Raw genomic sequence first — 8384 nt, forward strand, 5'->3', positions numbered from 1 at the left:
AACGCTTACCACATCTCGGCTTTAAAGGAGGAAGAGGAGTTACCCCTGTCATTCTCAACACCACAACCATAAATCATAGCCCATTCACAAGATACTGTTGCTGCTGTGACAACTGCACACACATACCCGCGTGCGCACACACACACCCACCCAGTTGCGCTCGCACACCTGCACAGACCCTCACCCACACATGGGGGGGAAAGGTCCCAGAGCCAGGATAAAATGTGAATCTCTCTGATGAGAGTTGATGTCTAAGCCGGTGGGGCTGACCCGTTCAACTAATTCCTTGCGGAGAGTGGCAGCTGTGGCAGGGTGCCAGAGCTGCACCCCCTGCCTCCCCAGGCCACGCCCCTGAGAGTGAGAAGAGCAGGAACACGTGCCAGGCCACGCCCCTGAGGAAGAGAAGAGCAGGAACATACACCACAGCCACACGCAGTCGGAGTGCCATGACGCAAGCACTTACTCACGCAATAGCCACCGGGTGTAGGCGGCAGAGCTTGGCCTGAGACAGGGAGATCCATGGGAAGAGCAAACACACACACACACACACACACACACACACACACACACACACACACTTATACCTCCACTCATTTCTCATTAATTCATTCCCTCACACACAGAGCAGTGGCCACATATTGGCAAGAAAAACTACCCCAACTGAAGTGACCAGAGCAAAAAACAGTCAACAGCAGGCATTTGCTGTGGACATCATGAAGCTGGAAATGGCCATCTCTTTGCCATCCTCCATTTCTGCATTTCAACATCTCCAGTTGAACATGAGCTTGATAAGTATACAATTTCTGTGAACCCACCGTCCTATATTCAAATTTAAAGGAGTCATTTAGGTCCTTATAAATGCTGTTGTATCTCCTTGTGAGACCAGCAGAGTTGGAAACTTGTCACGTTCACCGGTGCAAAGGAAGTTGCCTACATTTTCTTGTTCTTTTGGAGGTTGAATGCAGACCGATCTGTACACCTTCGCTGCGGGTTTCGCAGGCCAACCACAGGCTCAAAAGCTACCATGCTGCACGGCAGTGAACTCAAACGTTAATCACCGTATTATTCTGCCCCCTCGGAAAAGCATTTAAAATGACCCAATGACCCGGGGGTGTTCTCGGGGGGGGGGGGAAATCGCACAGACAGCAGTGAGCGCTTAACAGCATCCATTTCTAGGAGCGCCTGTACTGCTGCGGTCACAGTGATTCACCAGATAACATCACTGAAACCATGACGACTTAAAAAATGGTCATCCGTAAATCATGGAATAAAGCTACATTACAACTGACAAACCTGATTGGCAACACATGTGAATCAGCCTGCTTCTGCATTAAATCCAGCTTAGGCCTTTTTTTTTGTTTGTTTGTTGTTGTTTTTTTTGCAGTCTGCCGCTGCAGGGCCGACAAGAAAATAAATACCTACAAACAGAATTCACAGCCTGTATATGGCCTGACCAACAACAAACGATCACAGTAAGAAATGTCTTGTGGACCTGAGGTGCAAATTCAAATTGGATCTTCTGCTTAAGAACTTATAAAACCTACAGAACATGTGATGAGGGCAATCGTCCCAGACGCTGCAGATAATCGGTGAGTCACATGGGTTTCTTGAACAAGCTGCCCTGAGCCGCACCTGTGCAGCGCTTAAAGGAACACTGCACTGGGACATGCCCACGGTAAAGAAAAACAAATAGGGGCTATTTAGAATTATGCATGCAAATGAGATCATGCCAAATGCAACCCTTTAAGCTTTCATTTATGTTTAGCAGCCTGGAGTGAAATGGCTCAAGGACCACATCCTTAGATTTGTTAAGTTCTGCCAGCCAACTTTGGCACCAAATGAATAAAATCAAGACAGTAAAACTGAATGGATTACATATTACAATAGTACAATAGAAAATGAAAATGTATGCTCGCAATTATAATAGTATTTATACAAAAAACCCTCCAAATATTTAATCATCATTTTAAATCTTCACACCTTCCTTTTAGGTACAGTTTCCAGTTGAAAGGAAAAAAGCAAGCAATTCAGTTCCATACTCAAATCCACATAATCAACAGGGTCTGTAAAATAAAATGTGTGAAGATCCACGGCTGAGACCACTGGAGCACCCGCTGGTCACTGCCTGTGCCACATGCCTATAACTTCAACCGCAGTTCTGGAAGCCAACCCTGTTTGTCAAAACACACAGCTATAGCCTAAAACTGTAAGAGCTAGATCCAAACAATGATCCTGCCAAAAAAACAACAAAATAAATAAGTCATATTTGTTTTTAAAATGACAAATAAGGAAGAGTCTGAGGAATGGCCCACCAAGTGTGTGATTGCAGTCATTAACACTGCCTACCTCTTTAATGCACTCTGCAACTAGAGTCACTGATTAACCAATCCTGGCTCCACAATTTTCCCATTTCAGAGAGTGTTTTAAAACACTGTTAGGAGAGCACAGCGTCCGGGACCACCTGTGGTTCTGCTCCCAGCCTTTGGTTTGATCTTTGCTGACAGAAGGTGCATCGTGGAAACAGAGAAGGAGGGGGAGCGAAACAGCTCGCCACTCATAACAGGGTCGTCGCAACCAACAGACACCAGCAACACGCTCTTTTATTTCTCTCTGCTCTCTAGCAACCCCCACAAGAGTCAGCTTGTGCAGCTGGGCATAATTTATATCAGAGAGACAGACAGAGAGAGAGACAGACAGAGAGAGAGAGTGTGCGAGCGAGCAAGAGGGAGAGGAGGGGGTAGAGAGGGAGAGACAGAGAGAACACATTGTATACTTGGGCAGTGGGGGTGGGGGAGTGTATCTATGGTGAGCAACTCAGCACAAAAGACAGCATGAGTGTGACACAGGATGCAAGGAGTGGATGGGGGTGGGGGGCAGTAGTAGAGGCAGAGCTGCATGGTTGTGTGTGTAGATCGGCTGGATTTACGCTTGGCCTCCTCATTAAATAGGTGAGAGCTGTTACTCACCGATAGCCAAGCGTGCACATGCAAGTTTGGAAGAGAGTAAGAAGGGAAGGACAAAAGCATGCTTACTTTGTGGATTGATGTGGCCAGTTTCGTTGACCCTGCACCATTTACTGTCCTAAAAAATGAAATGTAGGCAAACTATGCAAACGAATCTAAGTGGAGTGCAGAAGAGATGGGAGCAAGAGCTTTGACCTTCACTTCAAGGGCCTGGAGTCACCCAGGCTGCCTCACCAACCAAAGATGTGCCACTGGCCCAGCAAAGCCTCCACTGCACCCTCTTGCTCTAGGAACAGTGAGAACATGGGGCAAAAAATGAAGTGCTTTGTCTGGGTAAAGATCACTTTTTCACAGTGCTGGTGTGTACATAAAAGGCTAAATAAAAACCTAACCCTGTCTCAGTAACGTTAATTTGTGATGATTTGTGGATATTGGAACAGGGCTTTGATGCAGAGCTACCACAGACCTCAGGCCCTCTAGTCATGCATCATGCTGTAGCAATGAAAGGATTCAGAGGAAGTTTTCCCAGATTAACTTCCTGTCATGATGTCTTGCCAGTGTGAATCAGTAAACATTCTACTGAGAACAGCAGCAAAGAGGTTTCCTCCAAATACTGTAACTTTACATTCTAGATTGCCCTGGTTTAGATAAATAGTGATTGGTGCGTTTTAATATTCTGACTGCCAATATGTTTGTTTACATAACCTCATTTAATTACATAACCATTACATAACCACCGTTTTCAGGGTTTATTTTATTTTTCATCTAATAAAACAATAATAGCACTTCTCATTCAGACAAGTCATAAATGGCTAAAACAAGAAAATGGCTAGTAAACAGGGAGATGACAGCATTATCAATGCCATGTTCTGCAGGCATGGAGGTGTGATTGGAGGCCAGCCACTGGTCTGAACTTTTTCCTTAGGGTAGATGGGTTTCTTAGGCCTGCACATCCCGAGGGCCTTTTGCCTGCCTATAGTCGCCTGGGGCAGAGAAATTACCTGGGGGCGTGAGGACAGTTAGTTCATTCACACACCATGCAGAGCTCCCTTCTAGAATTAGGACATGCCTGCGGTCAAGCTGATGCATGAATAGAGGTTGCAGGCATTAAGAAATAAATGGAGAGGGGAAATAAGGAAATGGTCATCAAGCAGTAAACACTGTTACAGAAACTGTTTTTGTTCAAATATATACTGATTTTAAAAAGTGGCATCTCTGAGCGCTTCTTTTGAGAAGAATGATGGCAAAATAGCAGTTTGGATGTGTTCTGAGTGGAATTTGCCTACCTTGCAGTAGTTCTGTGATATATTTCGGCATCGTTATAAAACTATTGTTGCCTCTAATCACAGATTTTATCCTGATTTTCTATTGCCCTTTTACATACTTTTTCAACTTGAAACAAAATGGGAGAATAACATATTCAACGATTTTAGGCATATACTGTCCCTAACACAAAGCTGAAAGGCTCTCATAATATTACAACCATACACTCTGACTGGTCTAAAACCAAATCCTCCATCTTGTGTGTGTTTTTTTTTTTGGTGGGGGGGGGGGGGGGGAGAGAGAAAAGGCTGCTTGTTTTTGCAGTACAACAGACCCTCCTGCTAACCCTTGGCTGAGAGGAGGGGCCTCTGCGTGTGTGCACGCGCGACAGGGTGCCTTGCCTGACGTAGACTGAAAGCATGTCACAAACGCGACATACCAGCTTTGAAGCATAGCCTGATACCAAGGGGTTTTGGGGGGTGGGAGTGTGTTTGACCCACATTCCTGGAAGGCTACAGATTCAAGAAAAATCACCAATACACCCAGGGTTTGGTTTCATGAAAAAAAAAAAAAAACCCAACAAACTAGTGTACATTTCTGGATCAGATACTTGGTCAATCCTCTAATTCAAAATTTATGGTCATGTTACAATGCGGGCAAGGCAAAGCCACGCCACAGTAACAGTTCATCAACTTTAATCTTGACCCAATTACACAGCCAGATGATGTACATTACATAAACGCTTAAATAATTTTAAATAAGTTTTTTTTTTAAATGAATATATAAAAGTTGAAAATTCAAAACAAGAAAAAAGCTTGGAACAAGTTACCACACTAAAGAAAGAAATCCCTTTCATTATTAGATTAAACAAATGAGAGGCAGGAAGCAAGCTGACAGTCCCTGTCAAGTCACATGTAGAAAGATTTCAGTGGAGTTCATACTACACATCAAACAAATTAAAATGGCTGACACCAACCACAATTTCCCCACCTGCTCTGAAATCAGCCATCCTTTAATCCTAAGGAGGCACCTACAATAAACAGGAATAATGGTGAAAGCATCAAGTTGTGGTTTTGTTTTCTGATCAACATCTTTCTGCCTGGTGACACCAACACACCCCTACATGATCACACGCTAGTGATCGATCTCAATCTTAAAATTCCCCCCAGTATGCCCCCCCCCCAACCCATTTACCCACACTGATGTACTCAGTGTAGGCCAAGATGGAACCCTCTGAGAACCACATTCCAAAATGCAGTCACAAAACAGAGCCCAAGCTCCGAATGCAGTATGGATCTACACACAGGACCACACAATCTGACTACCTGGAAAATCTGTGCTGATTATCTATGTCTAGAAGACCTTTTTGAATAATCATTTTAGTTTGCACCACATGTGTTCTTAGGCCCACATATGGAAGTGCCCATTTAAACCAAGCAATTAACTAACAAATTAAACGCTGAAATAATATACTTCATAGTTGTTTGGTATTGTATTTCTATTGGGGGTTTCAAAACTGGATGGCTGCACTTCATGCTTCTTGTGCACAGGTTAGGCACAAGTGGCAACAAATTTCAAACATCTGCAAACCTGGATTTAGGTTAAATCTTCCACCTCTGAAATAGCTGCTGCTTTCAGAATTGTGTTCTAGAGCTTAAATAAGTAAAAAGCAACAGCGACAAGATCTCGCAGTCAGTGTTATAAACAACTGCCCATGAAGGTCACACTTTGCAGCCTAATCACCAAAACATCAGATATTGTAATGGTTGTAACCAACACTTATAGCAAATACGATTAAAATCATCACCCGGCTGACGAATGAATGCTAGTATAAAATTGTCTCGATAAAAGCTCCGCTTACAGGTGAAATTCTGAACTTCACGCCTGAGGGTTGACCACCACCTCACCTCGGTTCATTGTTTTTGCGAATTACTAAAATTATTTCCACGTTGAATCCGTTAGAACAACCGTGTCTCTCAGTCGAGAGCACCGACATTAATACGTGCAGGTAAAACAAGTTTTGTAGAAACTTTGTCGCCGGAGAAAAGAGGAACCTGCGCTTGCCTCGTAACACTTTTCAAGCCGATGCAACTAGTGAACAAGCCGCTGTAACCACAAAAGGCAAAGGAGAAGAAAAAGCCCGAAGCTACTACAATGCGACCTCACATCTGCTCCGCCATGCACAGGCTTCATATCTGTTCACTGAGTGGACCGACACACATTAAAGCTGCCATCTTAGGTTAAAGACTTTCACAGGGGGCGAGTGGCAGTAACAACGATACTACTAGGTCTAAAACGATTATTCGTTTAATATGGCAGATTAGGAACAGAGCTGCTTAAAATAAAGTTTTAAAAACTTATCATTCCAGTACAAACAATTAAATCGTAGGTACGACTCGTAAGCTTTATACAAAGGCGGCATAAGGCTGAGACCGCGAGGTCTCATATCTCTCGATCTGTCTGGAGTCAGGTGTTTTTTTTTATATAGTTCCTTATTTAGCTTTCAGGTATAGTAATAAAGACACGACATTACGTCTACATCTGAAACAACGTCGCGATATGAGCAGAATCTGAAACTTTTTTAAAAAACTTGTCCTATATTAAATAACCGCGACCGAACGAGCTTTCTATAAAACAAAGTTTTATTACAAACGTTGTCTTACAAATGTGCATACAGTGAAAAAACCTGGACTATGTAGAACTTTTGGCTGGCTGTATCCTGTTATCTGTGCGTGAGACCATGAGGACGACGTCCCTTCTCCAACATTACCGACAGGGCACTTCCAACCAGCTAATTACCACTGCGCACGTTTTAGTCGGAAACGTACTTTACACTCGGCTAAATACAAAATATACATCACATTTTCCAAAAAGAAAACGAAACCGTCATTTTAATACCACTTTAAACACATTTTAAGACATAACTGAGCATTTTAACCAGAGTTATAGGAAAAACAAGGGATTGACCATCTGGCCTCACGCAACCTTCCCCACGTATATTGTCCTTCTCCGGACGAACGTAGCTAGTTTCAAAACGATTACCAATTCCAAAAAAATACATTTAACGATTTCCCTATACGATGTAGCTATGATATAAACTCAAAGCAACAACTAACTCAACACTTGAAAGAAGTTTGATATACAAGGAGAACTGTTTTACCGTGGGTTGTTGATACGGGGTCGGGGATCTCCCTCATTCAGCACGGCCAGTGACTCACCTCTACAGCTACATTCAAACCACCTCGTGTCTCGTTGAACATAACATTAGCTTGCTAACGAAGGCACAGCTTTTCACCCTTTTAGAAAACAAAAGTTTAAGTGATAAAACGAAAAGAAACCCCTCTAAGCACGGTTTCATGTGTACACTTGCCAAATAGGGACAAATGTGTTACTTATTTTACCAACACTCCGATTTTTCATTACAACTAATCGGGACAGATTCGCTCATTACAATGAAGCCAACGAAAAGGTGGCAAGCTAAACCAGCTAATGCTAGCATGTGAGCAAGCTACTTACTTTAAAGACCTTTCAAGTATTACACTACCCCCCCCCCTTCGGATACCCTGTAGCTTTGTTTCTTATGAAACTACCAAACAAATCAACTTCCACGTTTTGTTCATATGTGCCGATTTCATTGAAAACAAGTTAGAACAACTCTTTAAATTAGTTTTCTCACAATAAAAAGTGGAGATAAATGGTTGAAACGCCACGAAAACCACATGACGCTAATAAACAAATGTACTTGCAATACAACGAAGTAGAAACCATCACGAAATAAAGACAATTAGCTTGCTAGCTACTTACCCTGTTCAACGCAGGTCAGTTTGGGTTTCTCGCAAATTAACTCCAAACAGTACGTCCTGGAAATTCCTTCAAACGTGATAATAAAGGCTGAATGTCTACTTTCTGTTGGTACAGCCAGCGTTTCAGGTTGCGGTCCTCGCCGACTCTGCTTCACTCCTTTGTGCTAATTTCTCTCAATTCGAGTTTAATCCGATCGATCCAGGCGGTCGTGTGCTCGAGCCCTCTCCTCCGCACGCTCGCGCTCACCTTCCACAGGCAGGGGGCGCGTTCATGGTATACTAGATAAACATGCGTGCGCGTGAGTGACCTCGCCGGGCTGTGACGCATGAGCGTTTTTTCTGCCTTCAATCTCCT

General features: G+C 43.3%; 1 protein-coding gene across 7 annotated transcripts in view; it reads right to left on the reverse strand.

Moving 5' to 3' along the window:
- The window catches only part of chd7 (chromodomain helicase DNA binding protein 7), a 45773-nt gene extending 37500 nt beyond the window's left edge, over positions 1-8273 (reverse strand). For 4 of the 7 annotated variants that reach the window (XM_035533960.2, XM_035533959.2, XM_081699645.1 and 1 more), the window contains exon 1: positions 8031-8273. The gene's annotated coding sequence lies outside the window, so the exon portion shown is untranslated. Of the gene's footprint in view, positions 1-3032; positions 3250-7386; positions 7670-8030 lie in introns of those variants that run through there. The other 3 variants (XM_081699643.1, XM_081699646.1, XM_035533958.2) reach the window with 3 other exon arrangements.
- Positions 8274-8384: the final 111 nt, after the last annotated feature.

Source organism: Electrophorus electricus, chromosome 17 (genome assembly GCF_041902795.1).
Source record: "Electrophorus electricus isolate QZ-2024a chromosome 17, ASM4190279v1, whole genome shotgun sequence".
Lineage (NCBI taxonomy): Eukaryota > Metazoa > Chordata > Actinopteri > Gymnotiformes > Gymnotidae > Electrophorus > Electrophorus electricus.